This window comes from Triticum aestivum, chromosome 5D, assembly GCF_018294505.1.
Source record: "Triticum aestivum cultivar Chinese Spring chromosome 5D, IWGSC CS RefSeq v2.1, whole genome shotgun sequence".
NCBI classification, from domain to species: Eukaryota; Viridiplantae; Streptophyta; class Magnoliopsida; order Poales; family Poaceae; genus Triticum; species Triticum aestivum.
In genome coordinates this window covers 10,260,752-10,282,002 of record NC_057808.1, presented here as the reverse complement: position 1 = coordinate 10,282,002, position 21,251 = coordinate 10,260,752, and the positions used below count along the sequence as shown (strand labels likewise).

General features: G+C 58.3%; 1 pseudogene; it reads left to right on the top strand.

The window, feature by feature from the left end:
- The window catches only part of LOC123120133 (protein OS-9 homolog), a 56,631-nt pseudogene extending 41,927 nt beyond the window's left edge, over positions 1-14,704 (top strand).
- Positions 14,705-21,251: the final 6,547 nt, after the last annotated feature.

Below are 21,251 nucleotides of genomic sequence, written 5' to 3'. Positions count from 1 at the left end.
GAAATTCTCTCTTGCTTCACTTAAATTAATTAGAGAGAAAAAAATTATGCTCACGATCTTCACTTATATTTGTTTGAGCTGATCGAAAGCAACACATGAAAATTAGTTCCAAAGTGATAGATATCCAAGAGGGATATAATAAAAACTTTCATGAACATCATTGGACAAAATAAACTTGATTCTTTGTAATAGTTTTGAGATAAGATGATGTGATATGTGAGTCATGTTGATGAGTAATTGTGCTTTATTAAGAATATTGGAGTTAAGGTTTGTGATTCCCTATGCAAGCACGAAGGTCAATAGTCATGGAATGAAATTACATCCTATTTGTGGTGCATTATTCGGTGTTAATTATGATCAATGCTCGCTTATGAGATTATTCGTTTCTTGGTTGGTCGCTTCTCAATCTTTTGCTAGCCTTCATTTTGTACTAAGTGTGATCACTACTTGTGCATCCAAAATCCTTTAAACCAGTTTTGCCACATGAGTCCACTATACCTACCTATAAGCGGTATTCTTCTGCCGTTCTAAGCAAATTTGTATGTGCCATCTCTAATTTTCAAAATAAATTTCTCTTTTGTGTGCTCATACCGCTTGTCAGGCGGTGAAGGGTTGCCAATATTTTCCATGCTAGATGTGTTATTCTCACGATGAGTGTTTATTCACTTGTCATTGCACGAGTGTAAGGCAAAGGTATTAGGGATGCCCAGTCCCGAAATGAAAAATGAATTTACTTTATGTTGTCAAATAATTAATTCCTTGGAAAGTGTTGGTATGGGGGGCACCCGTGGATATGGTTAGCCATGGAAAGTGAAAGTATGGTGGAAAAAGGAATAAACTTTATTTTTTGTTTGGGAACCGCCTATGATATATCTAGCATGGAAAGGGTTGGGAGCTCTAAGTCGTTTTCGTTGGTGGGAAAAGTATGCCTCTCAAAATGTTTTCATATCTCAATTTTCGCTTTGAGCTATGGCACCTCTACAAATACCTACTTCCCTCTGCGAAGGGCCTTTCTTTTACTTTATGCAATTTTTATTTTTATTTGAGTCTCCATCTTTTCTTATAAAGAACCAACTAGGGGGCACTATGATTGTACTTGAGCATTTGGTGTAGCTAATATGCGAGTGTGTCGGGGTTTTGGTGCGACTGTGCCAACGGGTGGCTTATCATGGTGGGGGATAGTAAGACGTCGCCGGTGCCAGAAGCGGGATGAGGCGTAGACACGTACGCCGGCGAACTTTACCCAGGTTTGGGGCTCTCCTAGGAGATAACACCCCTAGTCCTGCTCTGCGGGGTCTCCGCATGATCACTATGTCAACAAGTAGCTACAAGTTGCTCCTTGAGCTGTTTGCGAGAGGAGGAAGAAGGGCAGGGCTAGCTCTCTCCTCTCTCTACGGGTGTGTGTGTGTTAAGAATCTGAACCCTTTGCATGGGTGCCCCGGGGGGGGTTACATAGGCTTACCCCCCAGGGGTACAATTGTAAACTAGCCGGGTGTAGGCCCAGGCCGTAAGTGTCTCTTGTGGTCGGCTTCTCCGCTGGCTGCTGGGGCCCGCCAACTGGTGGGCCCCGCCGGCTGTCTTGTACTTGGCCGACAGGCCGCGCCCGCCGCTGGCGGGTCCTGTTATCGGGTGGTTGGTGCGACATATGCCAACGGGTGGCTTATCATTGTGGGAGCGAATAAGACATCCCCGGTGCCTGGAAACAGGATGAGGCGAATACATGCACGCCGGCGGATCTTACCCAGGTTCGGGGCTCTCCGTGGAGATAACACCCCTAGTCCAGCTCTGCGGGGTCTCCGCATGATCACTAGATCAATACAAGTAGCTACAAGTGCTCCTTGAGCTGTTTGGCTAGAGGAAGAAGAAGGGCAAGGCTAGCTCTCTTTTTCTCTCTATGTGGTGTGTGGAATTCTATGAGATCAACCCTTTGCATGGGTGTCCCGGGGGGTTTATATAGGCCTACCCCCCAGGGGTACAATGGTAATCCGGCAGGGCGCGGGTCCAAGCCGTCAGTGTCTATGCTTGCCGGCTTCTGCGCCGATCCTTGGGGCCCACCGACTGGTGGGTCCAGCCGGCTGCCGGCCTCTTGGCCGACAGGCCGGCCCCACCACTTGGGGGCTTTGTCGGCAGCTGGTTACTGTTGCCTCGCCTCTGATGACGAAGGCTTTGTCGAGGTAAGCGTGGCTACAGTGCTGCCACCTTGCGGGCTCTCACTGTAGCCTAACCTCGTCTTGTCTCCGTAATGGGGCACATGTTTCGAGGGAGGGAGGTAGCCGGCTATTGGGAGTCGGCTACGCCCCTGGCCGACTAGGGGTGGCCGGGCCGCCTTCGAGTGTCTCTCTGGCTAAAGGGGCCCGCTGCCCACGGGCCGTACTAGCGCCTGTCGTGGGTGACATCGAGGCCAACATGGCTACAGTGCCGCGCCGGACGGGGGATGGCTGGCCCGTACGGCGCCCTGTGGCCATGCCTGCTTCGGGATTCGGGGTTAGCGGGCTGTACTGCGGCCACGCCCCGTCTGATCACCGTTATGTGGATACAGTCTTGGTGGGTGCATTCTTGGCCGGCTTCTGGGAGTCGGCTTTCTTCATGGCCGGCTTCTGGGAGTCGGTCCTCTTGGGGCCGGCTGCCTGGAGTCGGCCATCTCATATATTTCTTGGGGAAGGTTTCTGAGGCCGGGTCGCCTTCTGGTAGTCGACCCTGGGGATAGCCGGCCGGGGGAAGGCGGCCCTACGCCTTGTATGCTTGAAGGCTCGAATGGCCTGATAATTTTTTGAAGAGCCAAGGGGAGTCGGTTAGGCTACCCGTGGCCATTTACTCCGATAGTAGTCCCCGAAGCTGGTTGGGCTTCGAGGCAGAGAGGAGGTCGAGAAGCTTGGTCAGCTTCTTATCTTGACGAGCCAGCAGCTTGGAGCCGGCTTCGGTTGGGCGCGCTGTCTTGGCGAAATTTCTATGGTCTGAAGGCGGGAGTCTATTGGTGCGTGCGTCGTGCCGCGGGCCGGCCGCTCACCGCCCGCGAACCACGTGGCATCCTCCGGCTGAAAAGAGCCTGCCAACCCACGCGCGCGACAGGATGTCGCTGCAGGTCGAGGGCCCACCACTCCTACGCCTAGGCCCAGGCGCGGATCCTCTGTGGCCCAGAGTTGTCCGCACGTCTTCGGGCGGCGGTTTCCGCACGCCGTTAGGGCGTAATAATCGCGGGACGTGGGGGAGTGGGCGCAGTTAATCCCACGTTCCTCCCCACACCTTGCCTCCTCGGCTTTGCCGCATGAGGCTACAAGTAGGGGGAGGAGGGGAAGCGTCAAACGCTCGCACGCTCCTCCTTTCTCCGCCATCTTCTTCCTTCTGCTTTCCCTCGCAGCAGCGCCTCGCCGCCGCGCTGTCCCACCAATCTTCACTCCGCCCCACAGCTTTGCCGCCGCAGGGCCGTGCTTTCTCCGCCGCCGCACTCTTCCTTGCTAGCTTCTCGCCACCATGCAGTACGGCCGGGACTGGGACGGCTCCCTCGTCCATATGGACCATATCGAGTTCCTCCGAAAGACGCGGCGGTTGCCCGGCAAGGACCAGGTGCGGGTTCGTCTCGCGCCGGAGAAGGAGATCACGCCGGTGCCGGAGGAAGGCGAGCGGGTAGTCTTCCGCTCGCACTTCCTGCGCGGCCTCGGCTTGCCGGCGAGCGCTTTCTTTCGCTCCTTCCTCGACTTCTATCAACTCCAGCCGCACCACCTCACTCCGAACACGATGGTGCTGTTGTCCGCCTTCGTCACCCTGTTCGAAGGCTTTCTTGGTGTTCTCCCCACCCTCGAGCTCTGGGGGGAGTTCTTCCAATCTATGCTCGGCACCCGCATGCAGGGTGTGCCGGCTCAGAGCGGCGCCTTCATCGCGATGCGGAGGCCGGCGGCCGACAACCCCTTCCCCGTCATCACGCTGATCCGGTCGGTGAAGCTCTGGCAGAAGTCGTATTTCTACGTGAGGAACGTCGCCCCGCAAGGCGACTACGTCAACTTGCCGGCTTACGTAGCCGGCCCGCCGGCTGGGAGGCGGCCCCAGTGGTCCTATCGGGCCGTGACGCTGTCGCAGGCTGGAGCCGCGGCCGTCGCCAGACTCCGGGTGATGATCCAGTCGGAAGGCCTGACTGGGTCCGACTTGCTGGTAGCCTTCGTCACGCGCCGGGTGCTTCCGCTTCAAAGCCGCCCTCACCTGATCTGTCAGATGAGCGGCCAACTCGATCCGAGTCGGATGTGCACCAAGGACATGCCGCACGACGAGGTGGCTCATATGGTGAATTATCTTGCGAACTGCAAGCTCTCCGCAGAGTGGCGGTTTGGTATGGAGCAATACTCCCGTGCACACCCTCCGCCTAAGGTATGCTCTCTTTTTCCCTTTCTTCTCTTAGTTTTGTTGCCAAGTTCATCTTGGCCGTCTCTGACCAGTCGGCACGTCTTGGCAGAGCCCTCTCCTTCGACCTGCAGCCGAGTTGGGGGCGGAGCGCCGATTTCTCCCCGACCGGGCGGAGCATGACCTGGAGGACCCCGACTTGGGGGCGGCCGCCATGGACGAATACACCGAGGCGGGTGGCGGCGAAGCCGGCGGCGAAGCAAGCGGCTCCGGGCTTGGAGTCAGCTTCGACGACTGGCCGGATGACAACGAGGCGGAGATCGTCCCGCGCCGCCAGCCGGCGTCCGGCCATGGCACGGGTTCCTCCGCCGCGCCGTCTGCTCGGGGCGGCGGGCAGAAGCGTCGGGCCGCGTCGGGCTTTTTCGGCAGTCGGCCGAAGAAGCCCAAGGGCGGGGCGGCGACGACCAGGCGGGACGAGGCGGCCGCAAAGGCGGCCCGCTTCCGCAAGGCGGTGAAGCAGCCGCAGACGGTGTCAGCGTAAGTGTATATTCTTTGGCATATTCTTTCTTCTTTTCTTGGTAGATTTCTGAATCCTTGCCCTTTCTAAAAAATCAGGGCTCTGCTTTCTCTTGAGCGGGTTGCCACCGCCACCGTGGTTCGATCACCGGGAGGATCCGGGAGCACCCGCCGTGTGGACCCCCGCGCCGAGCTACAGGCGGCAACGGAGCGAAATGCGTGGGAGGCGCGGGAGGAGCCGGAGGCGGAGGAGTTGAGGGCGGCTGCCGCCAAGGCGGCATAGGAGGAGGAGTCGGTGAAGGCGCGTGCCGACGCGGCGGCCAAAGCCCAAGCGGAGGCTGCGGCCGCGGCGATAGCGGAGGGGGCCTTGCTTGTCACCCCTCTGCGGGTCGCGGCGCCCGAGGTCCCAGAGCCCCCGCTGGAGGAAGCCGGCGGCGACCTGCCGGGGTTGGAGAGGGGGACGACGTCGTTGTCCTGGAGAGGGAGGCGGCACCGGCCTCGCCGACTGGGGTGGCCTAAGGTAGCCGGCCTAACGTGCCGCCTGCACAACCGGCTGGGGGCGAGCCGGCTGCGAGGACGGACCTGGTGGTCTAGTCGCCATCGCGCCAGCGCGCGGGGAAGGCCACTTCGGACCCGCAGAAGGCCGCGGGCTCCGGCTCGTCGGCCCGGGACGTGGAGGCGGCCAGCGCGAGCTCGGGGTGGACGCCGGGTGGAGGGACGGCCGTGGTGAACTTGGCGGCGCAGGAAGTCCGGAACCGGCTTCAGTCCCAGGCCGCGGTGCTGAGGAAATACAATGACGAGTTCCTCGCGACGCGAGCGGCCATTCGGGTAAGTCTTCCCATTTTTGCTTTTTGACCTTGGTTTCTTCCGTGGGGGCACGTCAGCGCACCCACTGGGTGTAGTCCCTGAGTTCCGAGTCGGCTGCTGAGCAGGCGGCTTGGAACTTCTTAGCGGGCTTTGTTTACTATCTTGTTCTCAGTCGCTTCTCTGCCTAACTTGCAGGACTACCACAACCTCTGCGCGGCTGCCTTCCACTCCCAGGCTCGGGAGCTAACCCAGAAGAATGCTGATCTATCTGAGAGCCGAGGTAAGTGCTTCATCTTTTTTCTCATGTGGGGGCGCGTCAGCGCACCCACTGGGTGTAGTCCCCGAGATTCGGGCCGACTGCTGAGCAGTCGGGTCGGATCTTTCTTGACGACTTCTTCCTTATTGCTTCTTTCTTATCTGCCATGCCTGCAGCGGCCAACGCCAAACTGACGGAGCAGCTGGGTGGGACTCAGGCCGCCCTTCGCGCTAAGGAGGCCGAGTTTGACGCCTTGTCCCAGGAGCATGACCGCCTGGCCAAGAGGCTGGCTGACCAGGAGGAGAGCCATAAGGCCGCCCTTCAAGCTGAATATGAGACGTAGGCGGCAAGCTGGGCCGAGGCGAGGCAGTCGTTGATCAACGGCTTCGGCCAGATCGAAGACTTGGTTGACGGTAGGCTGCCCTCTTCTTCGTCCTTTGCTTGCCGCTTGCCGTTTGGCTCATTCTCTGACTTGGTATTTTTCTCTTCTTTCTCTTTCTTTCTTGCGCAGAGTACCTCCCTGGCTACTCTACTGCCGCCAACCAGGTCATCGAGGCCCACTGCGAGGCACAAAGGCAGGCTGGCGCCGAGATCGCGCCGAACGCTCGTCGGTCGCTGGAGGAACAGCTCTTGGCAATTCAAGCCCGCCTCCAGCCAGCTCACCGCATGCTCCGCCGGCTTCAGCGTGTTGGGGTGCAGGTGCTAGCCGCTCTCTGGCTTGGTGAGGTGATTCCCCGCACTCCCAGTCGGACTGCCGACTGGCTGGAGGTGGCGGCCGGCCGCTTCGAGGCCTGGAAGGCTTCTGCGGCTCGGTCCGGCGCCAGGCGGGCGCTGGAGTTCGTCAAGGCCTAGTATCTCGAGCTGAGTTTGGACCAGCTGGCCACCTGGCGGCAGGAGGCCGACATGGAGCTGGAGCCGGTGCGGCCGGCTATCATCCAGCGAGGCTCGGCGATCGCCGACTACACCGACACCAGCGCCTTCGCTCCTGAGGTGGACGACAACGGCGTTGCCCAGCCGGAGGAGTGGTTCGGGCTGAACCCGGCAGACGGCGAGGACTCGGCGGAGGAGATCGACACCAGCGACGAGGGCGAGGAGGAGTAGGGTGAAGACGCCGCGCCAGATGGTGGAGCGGCCGGTCAGCCTCAGCTTGACCGTGCCTCCAGCAACAAGGCACGCGCGGGCGCACCGCTTGCAGCTGGCGATGATCAAGCCGAGACTCGCCAGCCGGCCACTCCTCCAGCCGGCGCCGCCGTCTCCACCGACCAGCCTGGCTCCCCTGCTGCGCCCTTAGTCTAATTTGCTCCCTCTACTTTCCTGTTTTATTACTCTTGGAATAGTATTTTGTTAAGTTCGCACAGTTCCACCCACTGGGGGTGTATTCGAACTATATTGACTGCCGGCCTGTTGAAGGCCTTATGTGTAAATATAATTATGCATGCGTTTGGCTTTCCCTTGTTCTTTGCTTTTCATCCTTCGGCTGTTTCCTTTGCCGCCCTCCCTTGGTTGCCGCCTTCCTAGCCGGACAGCTGCTCTGTAGTCTGTGGCGGGAGAAGTGCTTGGCCGGTTGGGAGGGCAAGTACTCTAGCTTTGGATTGTAGCGAAGTGGCTGGGAGGCCGGCCAGCCGGCTGTTTTGACAGCCGGTAGGCGTGGTTGGAGGCCGGCTTGTGTTATATAAGTTCGTTAGTCCTTAGCCGTTTTTCGTGTGGGCGTCCTTTCTGCCTTTGGCTCTTGCCAGTCGAACAGTCGGTACTTCGAGCTGTGACTTTCAACAAGAGAGGGCTCGGGTGCTGGCATACTACTTGTCTGACTTCAGGTAGAACTTTTAATATAACTTAAGGCGGCCAGTCCCCGGGCCGACTAGTCGAACCCGGTGCCAGACAGAAAATCAAATGTAATAATACATTCATGGATATGACACTCGTCATTCATAGATAAAGGAGGGCAGTCCCCGAGTGCGCCTCGGGGGGCCCGTTTGTCTCGTACTTAATACAAAAAAGGTAGCATGATACATACTGCTTTCAACTGTAAAATCTTCTCAGGAGGTTTGCGTTCCATGGTCGTTCCGACTCCTTGCCGGAATCATCCCTCTTGCGTGCTCTTGGCTTCTGTGCGTCGATCAGGTAGTAGGAGTCGTTGCCTAGTGCCTTGCTGACGACGAAAGGGCCTTCCCAAGGGGCCGAGAGCTTGTGCTGGCCGGCTGTTCGCTGGATCAGCCGGAGCACAAGGTCGCCCTCTTGGAAGGATCTTGGCTTGACCTTCCGGTTGTGGTAACGGCGCAAACCCTGCTGGTAGATGGCGGACCGGCTGAGTGCTAACAGCCGGCCTTCTTCCAGCAGGTCGACGCCGTCTTCTCGTGCTTCCTTGGCCTCCGCCTCCATGTACATGGTGACCCGAGGCGAGTCGAACTCGATGTCAGTTGGGATGAGAGCCTGGGCACCATATACAAGAAAGAATGGAGTGAAGCCGGTTGACTTGTTTGGGGTAGTACGCAGACTCCAGAGGACAGCTGGCAGCTCATCGAGCCAGCAGCCGGCCGAACGCTCCAGTGGTACGACCAGTCGGGGCTTGATGCCGGAGAGGATGAGGCCGTTTGCTCGCTCGACCTGGCCGTTTGACTGCGGGTGGGCAACGGACGCTAAGTCCACTCAGATGCCCTGTGTCGCGCAGAAACGTGCCAGTGCTCCCTTGGCAAAATTTGTGCCGTTGTCGGTGATGATGCTGTGTGGCACACCATACCGAGTAGTGATGTCGGCGATGAATGTCACGGCAGTCGGCCCGTTCAGCTTCTTGATCGGCTTCGCTTCGATCCACTTGGTAAATTTGTCCACGGCGACAAGCAGATGTGTCATGCTGCCGCGGGCTGTCTTGAATGGGCCCACCATGTCCAACCCCCAAACGGCGAAGGGCCAAGTGAGGGGGATGGTCTTGAGTGCAGAAGCCGGCAAGTGTTGCTTGGAACTGAAGACTTGGCATCCTTTGCAGGATTTTACTAACTCCTTGGCATCTTCCAAAGCAGTCGGCCAGAAGAAACCATGGCGGAAAGCTTTGGCGACAAGTGATCTTGAGGCTGCGTGGTGGCCACATTCGCCTTGGTGGATATCCTTGAGGATTGCTATGCCCTTCTCTGGCTCGGCGCAGCGCTTGAAGACTCCAGTGACGCTATGGTTGACAAGTTCTCTGTTTATTATTGCATATGCTCCGGCTCAGCGTTGCACTAGTCTTGCCGAGATCTCATCAGTCGGCAGCTCTCTGTTGACTAGGAAGTTGAGGATGGGCTGGGCCCATGATGGAGCTGTGACTTATTCTACTGTCAGTACGGCCACTGTGACCCGGGCGGGTGGGTTGGGTGGTGGAGAGTTGGAGTCGGCCACCGCTTCTTGTGCCGCTGCAGTCCCCGGGCCGACTGCTGCAGTCCCCAGGCCGGGTTCTGAAGTCCCCGAGCTGGGTGCGACTACGACAGTCCCCGGGCCGCTTGTCAAGGTCCCCGAGCCGCCTGCTGGGTTCCTCCAGTCGGATCTGGCTGCATTAGGGGCACGCGGTACGAAGATAGAGTCCGATTCTGGAGACGGCTTGATAGACGGTTTGAGGAGGCGCTGGAAAGAGACGCCGGTTGGTATAGCCTGTCTGGTGGAGCCGATCCGTGCCAGGGCATCTGCTTGGTCGTTGTCAGCCCGTGGTACGTGAAGGAACTCGCACCCTTCGAAGTATCCACTGATCTGCTGGACGAGGAATCGATAGCTCACCATGTTTGCATCCTTGGCGTCCCAGTCGCCAGATGACTGCTGGACCACCAAGTCTGAGTCGACATAACACAGGATCCGGCATATGTCGAGCTCTTTGGCTAGCCGGATCCCGTGTATGAGCGCCTCGTACTCAGCCACATTGTTGGAGGCGGCAAAATGGATTTGCAGCGTGTATTTGAGCTTGTCGCCTTTGGGAGAGGTGAGGATGATGCCGGCTCCCAAGCCGGTGCGCATCTTGGACCCGTCGAAGTGCATCCGCCAATGAGTGGAGTTGGGAGCCAGCGGTAGGTACTGGGTCTCGGCCCAGTCGACGAGGAAGTCGGCCAATGCTTGGGACATGATGGCGGTGCGGGGCTGGTAGAAGATTGTGTAGGGAGCCAGCACAATGGCCCACTTAGCCACCCGGCTGGATGCATCCCGGATGCCTATGATCTCGGCAAGCGGGGCGGTGCATACGACCATGATGGGATGCTCTTGAAATTAGGGCTTCAGGTTCTTGGCGGTAAAGTACACTCCATAGCACATCTTCTGGTAATGCGGGTAGTTTTGCTTTGAGGCGGACAGTACTTCGCTTAAATAATATACCGGCCTCTAGACTAACTGGGCTCGGCCTTCTTCTGGGCGCTGGACCATGATGACTGTACTGACCACTCGGCTAGTCGCGGCTATGTAGAGGAGCACGGGCTCCTTCTCAGTCGGCGCTGCCAGGACAGGTGGAGTGGTCAGCATCTTCTTCAACTCATGGAAGGCTTGGTCTTCTTGGTCGTTCCACTCGAAGTTAGTGGATTTCTTCATGAGTCGGTACAGGGGGAGAGCCTTTTCTCCTAGCCTGCTGATGAAGTGGTTTAGGGAGGCCAGGCACCCGGTGAACTTCTGCACGTCTCGCAACTTGATGGGAATCTCCATTCTCTCAATGGCTTTGATTTTCACAGGGTTGCACTCAATGCCGTGGTCATAGACCAAAAAGCCTAGAAGCTGGTCGGCTGGTACTCCGAACACACATTTCTTGGGGTTGAGCTTGATCTGGAATCGGCGCAAGTTGGCAAATGTTTCTTTGAGGTCTTCCAGCAAGGTACCGCGCTTCTCCGTCTTCACCACAATATCGTCTATGTAGACGAGGGCATTTCTGCCGAGTTGCTTGAGGAGGCATTTCTGCATGCAACGTTGAAAAGTGGAACCGGCATTCCTCAGGCCGAATGTCATAGTCAGGTAACAGAAAGCCCCGAAGGGTGTGATGAAGGCGGTCTTCAGGCGGTCAGCTGGGTCCAACTTGATCTGGTGGTATCCTGAGTAGGCATCCAAGAAACTCAACAGCTCGTATCCGGCTGTGGAGTCTATCACTTGATCAATCCGTGGCAGGGCAAACGGATCTTTGGGGCAAGCTTTCTTGAGGCTAGTGTAGTTTATACACATACGTCATCTGTTATTCTTCTTCAACAACAAGACTGGGTTGGCAAGCCACTCTGGGAAAAACACTTCCATAATAAAGCCGGCGGCAAGGAGCCGGGCTATCTCTTCTCCTACGATTCTTCTCTTCTCCTCTGACAGTCGGCGGAGAGGCTGCTTGACTGGCTTCGCGTCCGCTCGGACGTGTAACTTGTGCTCGGCGAAATCCTTCGGAACACCCGGCATGCCCTTTGGGGACCATGCAAAGATGTCTCGATTCTCACGGAGGAAGTCGACGAGCTCGCCTTCCTATTTACTGTCCAGGTTTGCTCCAGTGACAGCAAACCTCTCCGGGTTCTCCGGGTCCAGAGGTATCTTCTTCGTCTCCTTGGCAGGCTGGAAGGAGCCCTGCGCATCATATTCCTTGGGGTTGGGGGACAGGGTCGGCTGCTTGCCGGCCATGGCCACAACTCGCTCCAGCATCTTCTTCTCTTCTACAACCACAAGGGACTCGGCCAGCCGGCTGCTGGCTGCAGCGCACTCGATGGACTTCTTGTAGTCGCCGGCTACAGTGATGATCCCCTTCGAGCTCGGCATCTTCATCTTGAGGTAGGCATGGTGGGGCACAGCCATGAACTTGGCCAGGGCAGGTCGGCCGAGCAAGGCGTGGTAAGGGCTCTCTAGGTCCACTACTTCAAACCAGATGGCTTCTCGGCGAAAGTGATCCTTGTCCCCGAAGAGAACATCCATCTTGATCTTGCCAATTGGGGAACAGGACAGGCCGGGTACGATGCCATGGAACACGGTTCGGCTTGGCATGAGCTGCTTCGCCTTGAGGTTCAACTTCTCCATGGTGTCGCGGTATAGTATGTTGATACTGCTTCCGCCATCAATCAGCAGGCAGGAGAATCGGGCAGCTCGCCTCTCTGTCGTGAGGGTGACGTCCAACACCAACGCGTAGGAGCCAGGAGACGGCATCACCTCTGGGTGATCGGCCCGGCTCCAGCTGATAGGCCTTTCAGACCAATGCATGAACTCGGGGTTGCTGGAGGCGACCGCGTTGACCTCTTGGTGCTGCCGGCGCCGGCTGCGCTTGTCTTCAACCTGGCTCGTGAAGATGACGTAGGCGGCGTGCTCATCTGCGAACTCATCCTGAATGGCTCCGACTGCTGGTCGAGCAGCCGGCTGCTGGGGGGCTGGAGGCGGCGGGCCGGGAGGCGGAGGCGGCACCAGCCCCTCGCCCTTGGAGATCCGTGTGAGCCAGTGGTACTTCCGGGTCGTGTGGTTGGATGGCTTCATGGCACTGTGGAACTTGCAGGGGGCATCGAGAGTCTGCTCGTACGAGAAGGCCGGCTGCCAAGACACATATATATCTAGCTATCAAGTTTCATCGGAATAGATCAAATAATTAATGGGGGAGGAGGACATGTCATTTGTGCTCACCCACGAACGAAGGGGCAGAGCTCGTCAAACGCACGGCGAGGTCGTCGAACACCAAACCTCGCAGCGATGAAACAACTGCACATTTAAAACTACCCGATCAACACAATTATATATGATGTTTTTCATAACAAAATCGAAAGATATATGACCTAATTAATAATTCACAAATATATGACCCCGTCGGCTTCTGGAAGGCCAAAGAACACCTTTTCGGGAGGTGTCGGGGGTCGGGGTGTCGTGTCGGTCTCGGGGTGCCGTGTCGGGGTCGGGGTCTCGGGGTCGGGGTGTCGGGTCGGGGTCGGGGTGCCGTGTCGGTGTCGGGGTCGGGGTGTCGGGTCAGGCTCGGGGACGGGGTGTCGGGGTCGGGGTCGGGGTCGGGGTCGGGGTCGGGGTCGGGGTCTCGGGGTCGGGTTCTCGGGGTCGGGGTGTCGGGGGTGTCGTGTCGGGGGTCGGGGTGTCGTGTCGGTGTCGGGGTGCCGTGTCGGTGTCGGGGTGCTGTTTCGGGGTCGGGGGGTCGGGGTGTCGTGTCGGGGTCAGGGGGTTAGGGGGTCGGGGGGTCGGGGTGTCGTGTCGGGGTCAGGGGGTTAGGGGGTCGGGGGGTCGGGGTGTCGTGTCGGGGTCAGGGGGTTAGGGGGTCGGGGGGTCGGGGTGTCGTGTCGGGGTCAGGGGGTTAGGGGGTCGGGTGTCGGGGTGGAGTCGGGGTCGGGTGTCGGGGTGTGGTGTCGGGGTTGGGGGGTCAGGGGTCTTCTCATTCTTCTACTACTTCTACTTCTTCTCATTCTTCTACTTCTTCTCATCCCCCGTCTTCTACTTCTTCTTCTTCTTCTTCTTCTTCTTCTTCTTCTTCTTCTTCTTCTTTCTCCTCCTCCTCCTCCTCCTCTTCTTCTTCTTCTTCTTCTTCTTCTTCTTCTTCTTCTTCTTCTTTCTCCTCCTCCTCCTCCTCCTCCTCCTCCTCTTCTTCTTCTTCTTCTTCTTCTTCTTCTTCTTCTTCTTCTTCTTCTTCTTCTTCTTTCTCCTCCTCCTCCTCCTCCTCCTCCTCCTCCTCCTCCTCCTCTTCCTCTTCTTCTTCTTCTTCTTCTTCTTCTTCTTCTTCTTCTTCTTCTTCTTCTTCTTCTTCTTCTTCTTCTTCTTCTTCTTCTTCTTCTTCTTCTTCTTCTTCTTCTTCTTCTTCCCCCTTCTACTTAACCTAAACCTAAACTAAAAACCTAAACTAATTAAAACTAAACTATTTAAACTAATTAAACCTAAACTAATTAAACTAAATAACCTAAACTAATTAATTCTAAACTGAAAAAACATAAACTAAAAAACCATATCTAAACAGAAAAAAACAAAAAAACAGAAAAAAATGGGAGGGGCTCACTGTGGGGGGCGGCGACGGGTCGGGGAGGGGCCGGCGACGGGGGGCCGGGGCGGGGCAGTGGAGGAGGCGGGGCGGCGGGGGCCCGGCCGGCGGGGGGCCGGGGCGGGGCGGTGGAGGAGTCGGGGCGGCGGGGGCCCAGGCGGCGGGGGGCCGGGGCGGCGGGGGGGGCGGGCGGCGGGGGCCGGGGCGGGGCGGTGGAGGAGGCGGCGGGGGGCGCGGGGCGGCGGGGGGCCGGGGCGGCGGTGGGGCGCGGGGCGGCGGGGGGACGGGGCGGTTGGGGAGCCGGGGCGGCGGGGCGACGGGGCGGCGGGGGCGACGGGATGGCGGGCGGCGGCGGCGGCGGGGGGGTGGGAGGAGAAGGGCGAGGACGAAGTGAGTAACGGGCGGGGGGGTACCGGCCGTTAGTCAAGTGCCCTCTTTGCCGTCAGCCAGCCTTTGCCGTCCGCCTTTTTGCCTCTTTGCCGTCTGCTAGCGGACGGCAAAGAGGTGGGCCGTTAAGATTTTTTCAAACGAGCGGGGGGTGGGGGCCACCACACTCTTTGCCGTCTGCCAGCGGACGGCAAAGATTCTTTGCCGTCTGCTGGCAGACGGCAAAGAGCTGGCTGATGGCAAAGAGCTTCTTTGCCGTCAGCCTTTTCTTTGTCGTCTGCCTATGTGTAGCTGATGGCAAAGAGCTTCTTTGCCGTCAGCTAGCAGACAGCAAAGAGCTGGCAGATGGCAAATTAGCTGATTCCAGTAGTGTCAAGCCGAAGCCACTGTCGCCCGACGCCTCCGCCGCCATCGCCTGCCTCAAGGTGATGAAGGAGTCGGAAGACCTCAAGGCGTCCGACTTGCTGCTCGCCTTCGTGGTGCGCTGAGTCCTCCCGCTCCAAGGCCGGCCGCACATCATAAGCCAGATGAGTGGGCATCGCGACCCATGCCGGATGTGCACCAAGGAGATGACGACTGCCGAGGTGGCCTACCTGGTTAAAGAGATTGCCAACCTCAAGCTGGAGCCGGAGGGGTGGCGGTTCGGCAAGCGGCCATACTCCCGCGCAGATCCGCCGCCTATGGTAAGCTCTTGATTCTTTTCTTTTCCTCTTGTCGGGTTCTCTCTTGCCGGGTTCTCTCTTGCCGGCTGACCAACTCGACCACGAGGCAGGTCCTTCCCCTCCAGCTGGAGGCCAACGTCGACTTCCTGCCGGACCGGGACACGAGGGACGTAGCGGACCCCGACTTGGGGGCGGCCGCCCTGGAGGACGAAGCCACAGGCGGTGGTGGTGGAGCAGACGGCTCCATAGGAGGGGGGCGTGGAGGACTGGTTGGATGACGAGGAGGAGGAGGAGGAGGAGGAGGAGGTGCCGCGCCGTCCGCCGCCTGTTGATAAGGCAGGCCCGAGCTCCTCGGTCGTGCCGACCGCACTAGGCGGCAGGTCGAAACGCCGAGGGGTGCTGCTATTTGGCAGCCATCCCAAGAAACCCAAGCACTCGGCCGCCGCGGCCAAGAACACGGCCTGCGCGACCAAGCGACGCGAGGCCGCCACGAAGGTGGCCATGTTCTAGAAGGCCCCCAAGCAGCCTACGATGGTGTCGGCGCAAGTCCTCAACTTCTCTCGTGTCTTCTTTTATTCTTGTATCTTGTCAATTCCCACTGAATCTCCTTTTCATTCTTCTTTCGGGCAGGGCCCCGCTTTCTCTTGAGCGGTCGACCTTAGCCTCCGTCATCAGGGCGGTGGAGGGTTCCGCCAATACCCGCCGCATTGACCCGGCTGCCGACCTTCGGGAGGCGCAGGAACGGAACGCACGGGAGGTGCGTGAGGAAAAAGAAGTCGCCACAAAGCAGGCGGAGGCCGACAAGGCGGCACAAGCGGATGCAGACGCCGCAGCCCAGGCCCAAGCCGGTGCCGCGGCGAAGGAGCAGGTGGAGGATATCTTGCACCGCCAGATCCCGCAGCTCATCACCCCCCTGCGCTCCGCGCCGCCAGCGCCAGAGTTCTTGGCGCCGGCTGGGGGAGCCGGTGATGAGCGGCCAGTCATGGAGAGGGAAGGCGGTGATGCCGTCTTGCCAGAGATAGAGGTGCCTCCGCGACCGTCCACCGCGGATGCGCAGGGCAGCTAGCCGACCGCCCCATTGGTGACGCCAGCCGGAGGCGAGCTGGTGGTGGGCTCGGCTCCCACGGCCCACACTCCAGTGCGCTGCCGTATGGAGAAAGTGGCACCGGCGCCGAGGCTGGTGGAGGTCGGGAGTGCCAGCTCATCGGCCCCTGAAGCCGAAGCCCCAAGCGTCGCGCCGGCAGGCTGGGTACACGGGGTCGGGACGAGCGCCTTGATCAAGGCGGCACAAGACGTCTAGGCCGACTTCAGAGCCGAAGCCGCCGCCCTTTCGCAGTGCATGAAGGCGTTCGTAAAAACGCGGGCCGCCGCCCTTGCTTCTTGCTTTTGATTTCTGTAATCTTCGGTGGGGCGCGCCAGCGCACCCATTGGGTGTAGTCCCCGAGTTCTGGGCCGGCTGCTGAGCAGGCGACCTGGAACTACATAGTGGGTTCTGATTTCTAGCTCACTTCTTTTTTTGTTGCTTTGTTGCAGGATTATCACAACATCCGCGCAGCTACTTTCAACGCCAATATCCGCGAGCTGGACTGACGGACCACCGACTTGGCAGAAACCCAGAGTAAGCACTCCATCTTTTCTCTCCGTGGGGGCGCGTCAGTGCACCCGCGGGCTGTAGTCCCCGAGAGGCGAGCCGACTGCTGAGCAGTCAGGTCGGATCTTCCGGTAATAGTTTTTCTTTGATTGCTGATATCTTTTCTTCGTTGTTCCTGCAGAGGCCAACGCCGCCTTGCAGCAGCAACTGGGTGAAGCTAACACCACGCTGCATGCCAAGGAGGACGAGTGCAGCAAGGCAGCCTAGGAGCGCGACCGCCTGGCCAAGGAACGGAAGGACCAGGCAGAACTTCACGAGGCGGCCCTGAAGCAGGCGGCGGACAATGAAGCCAGGCTCCTGGCTGAGTTTGAGACTGAGCGCATAGGGTGGGCTGAGACTAAGGCGGTGCTGACTACCGGTTATGGTAGGATCGAAGACATAGTCGACGGTGAGCTTTCTTCTCTTTCTCTCAGCTGTCGGTTGTTAAGTGAGCCAGCCTCTAGCTTCTGATTTCCGACTTATTGCTTTCCTTGCGCAGACTTCTTCCCCGGCAATTCTGTTGCCGCCAACCAGGCCATTGAGGCTCGCCGCGAGGAACGAAGGGCAGAAGGCGTGGAGATCCCTGCCGACGCCCCTCGGACCCTTGGTGAGCAGCTCCATAGCATTCAGGCTCGTCTCCAGCCGGCCAACCGGATGCTCCACCGGCTGCAGCGTGCTGGGGCTCAGGCGGTCTCCGCCCTCTGGCCGGACAGGCAAGCTCAACGCACCCCCAGTCGGAGTGTCGATTGGTTGGAAGTGGCCGCCGGCCGGCTTGAGGCATGGAAGGGCTCTGCAGCCCGGGCGGGAGCGTGGCAGGCCTTGGAGTTCGCCAAGGCGTGGTATCCGGGGCTAGATCTAGCCCAGTTGGCCACGTTTCAGTAGGAGGCCGGTGCCGAATTGGTGGCGGTGGAGCGCGACCTCACTCTTCGCGCGGCCGCGATTGCAAAGTACACCAACACCGGTGTCTTCGTCCCTGAGCTGAACGAGAACGGCGCCGAGGCACCGCCGGTGTGGTTCAGACTGAACCCGGATGATGGTGAAGACTCGGCAGAGGTCATCGACTCCAGCGACGAAGGGGGAGACGAGGAAGACGAGGATGATGAAGACGGCACGCCGGAGGTCGGAGCGGACGACCATTCTCAGCTCGACCGCACCTCCAGCAACGAGCCGCGTGCAAGCACGTCAACTGTTGTTGAAGGCAACCAAGCCGAGACTCGCCAGCCGGCCACCCCACCAGCCGGCGCCCCCGACTCCACCAACCTCCCGGACTCGCCTGCTGCTCCTTTGGTCTAGGCTGCCAACTTATCGTAGCTTTTCCTGCTTAGTAGTCTTCTCAACAAACTTTTGTTAAATTTGCACAATTCCACCCACGGGGTGTATTCAAACTATGTTGAACGTTGGCCGAGGGCCTTTTGGTCTGTAAATTATTTCCCGCACAAGCAGTGCTTTTGCCGAGTTCCGACTTTCCCTGCTTTTTGTTCCTTGGCTTTTTCCTTTGCCGCCCTCCCTTGGTTGCCTACTTGCCAGCCGGATAGCCGCTCTGCGGACTACGGCCTGGACAAGTACTTCACCATTTTGGGAGGACAAGTACTTTGGCCGATTGGAATGTTGCAAGCTAAGTGGGAAGCCGGCCGGCCGGCTGCTCGGTAGCTGATCGGCGAGGCGAGGGGCCGGCTGGTCCTATGTCAATGTTTTGGTCCTTAGCCTTTTTCATGTGAGCACCCGTTTCTTGCCTCTAACTCTTGCCAAGCGAACAGTCGCTCTGCGAGCTACGGCTTGTGGCAAGAGGGGGCTTAGGTGCCGGCACATTACTTGTCCGACTGCAGGAAATACTGACATAGTACAAGGCGGCAAGCCCCCGGGCCGGCTGGTCGAACCCGGTTTCAGGCGAAAGAAAGAAATAACACATTCATAGGCATAATACTTATCATATAGATAAAAAGGGGCGGTCCCTGAGTGCTCCTCGAGGGACCTGAAGTCTTCGTACTTAATACAAAAGGTAGCGTGGTACATACTGCATCAACTGTAAAATCTTCGAAGGAGATTTGCATTCCATGGGCGCTCTGTTTCTTTGCCAGAGTCATCTCCTTTTCACGCCCTGGGCTTCTGGGCATCGATCAGGTAGTAGGAGTCGTTGCCCAAGGCTTTGCTGATGATGAAAGGGCCTTCCCAAGGGGCCGAGAGCTTGTGCTGGCCGGCCGTTCGCTGAGTCAGCCGGAGCACAAGGTCTCCCTCTTGGAAGGATCTTGGCTTGACCTTCCGGCTGTGGTAGCAGCGTAGACTCTGCTGGTAGATGGCGGACCGACTGAGTGCTAACAGCCGGCCCTCTCCTAGTAGATTGACGTTGTCTTCTCGTGCTTCCTTTGCCTCCGCCTCCGTGTACATGGTGACGCGAGGTGAATCGAACTCCAGAGGACGGCCGGCCTCCGCCTCCGAGGCACCATATACAAGGAAGAAGGGTGTGAAGTCAGTTGACTTGTTCGGAGTGGTGTGCAGACTCCAGAGGACGGCCGGCAGCTCGTCGAGCCAGCAGCCGGCCGAACGCTCCAGAGGCTCGACCAGTTGAGGCTTGATTCCAGACAAAATGAGGCCGTTTGCTCTCTCAACCTGGCCGTTTGACTGTGGGTGGGCAACGGACGCTAAGTATAGTCGGATGCCATGCGTTGCACAGAAACGGGCCAAGGCGCCTTTGGAAAAATTTGTGCCATTCTCGGTGATGATGTTGTGCGGTACGCTGTACGGAGTGGTGATGTCTGCGATGAAAGTCACAGCAGTCGGACCGTTCAACTTTTTGATTGGCTTTGCTTCTATCCACTTGGTGAATTTGTCCATGGCGATGAGCAGATGAGTCATGCCGCCACGTGCTGTCTTGAATGGTCCCACCATGTCCAGTCCCCAGACGGCAAAAGGCCAGGCAAGGGGAATGGTCTTGCGTGCAGAAGCCGGCAGATGTTGCTTTGAACTGAACTTCTAACACCCCTTGCATTTCTTCACCATGTCTTTGGCGTCTTCTAGAGCAGTCGGCCACAAGAAACCATGGCGAAAAGCTTTGGCCACAAGTCATCTTGAGGCTGCGTGGTGGCCACACCTGGTGGATATCCTTGAGGATTGCTTGGCCCTTCTCCGGCTCTACGCAGCGCTGGTACACACCAGTGACACTGCGCCTCACGAGTTCCCTGTTGACGATGGTGTATGCTGCTGCCCGACATTGCACCTGTCGGGCCGAGATCTCATCGGCTGGCAGCTCTTTGTTCACCAAAAAGTTGAGGATGGGCTGAGCCCATGATGGTGCTGTGATTTCCTCCACTGCCACTTGTATTGGGGTGGTTGGGTTGGGCGGTGCCGGGTTGGAGTCGGCCACCACTTGCTGTGCTGTTGAAGTCCCCGAGCCGACTGCTGCAGTCCCCAAGCCGACTGATGCAGTCCCCGCGCCGGGATCTGAAGTCCCCAGGCCGGGTGCGACTGCTGCAGTCCCCGAGCCGCCTGCCGAAGTCCCCGAGCCGACTGCTGCGGCATTCAAGTCGGATCCGACTATTTCAGGAGCAGCCGACACGAAGATAGAATCTGATTCTAGCAAAGGCTTGATGGACGTCTTGAGGAGGCGCTGGAGAGACACGCCGGCTGGTATAGCTTGCCGGGTGGAGCCAATTCGTGCCAAGGCGTTGCTGAGTTGCTGAGTTGCTGAACTTGCACCCTTCAAAGTATCCGCTGAGTTGTTGGATGAGGAAGCGGTAGCTTGCCATGTTTGCATCCTTGGCGTCCAAAGTCAGAGTCACCGTAGCACAGAATCCGGCGAATGTCGAGTTCTTTGGCGAGCCGAAGTCCTTCTACTAGTGCCTCATACTTGGCCACATTGTTGGAGGCAGCAAAATGGATTTGCAATGTGTATCTGAGCTTGTCGCCTTTGGGAGCGGTGAGAACGATGCCGGCTCCCAAACCGGTGCGCATCTTCGAACCATCAAAGTGCATCCACCAATGGGTGGAGTCCGGTGCTGGCGGCAGGTACTGGGTCTCAGCCCAGTCAACGAGGAAGTCGGCCAGCGCTTGGGACTTGATGGTGGTGCGAGGCTGCTATACGATGGCGTAGGGGTCCAAGTCGATGGCCCATTTGGCCACTCAGCCCGAAGCATCTCGGCTGCCTATGATCTCAGCAAGTGGGGCTGTGCAAACAACTGTGATGGGGTGCTCTTGAAAATATGGCTTCAAGGTCTTGGTGGTAAAGTGCACGCCATAGCACATCTTCTGGTAGTGAGGGTGTGTAGTTCTGCTTGTAAGCCGACGGTACTTCACTCAAGTAATACACCAGTCTCTGGACCGGCAAAACCTTGTCGTCTTCCTTGCGCTCTACCACAATGACTGTGTGACCTCCCGGCTGGTGGCGGCGATGTAGAGGAGCATGGTCTCCTTAGCAGCCGGCGCGGCCAGGACAGGCGGCGTGGTCAACATCTTCTTGAGCTAGAGAAAAGCCTCATCCGCCTTGTCGTTCCACTCAAAGTGAGTGGTTTTCTTCAAGAGTTGCTACAGGGGAAGCGCCTTCTCGCCTAGCCGGCTGATGAAGCGGCTGATGGATGCCAACCAGCCGGTGAACTTCTGGATGTCTCTTAGTCGGGTAGGCTTCTCCATCCTCTTGATGGCCTTGATCTTCACACGATTGCACTCAATGCCGTGTTCCGAGACCAGGAAGCCAAGGAGCTGGCCGGCTGGTACTCCGAACACGCACTTCTCTAGGTTGAGCTTGATCTG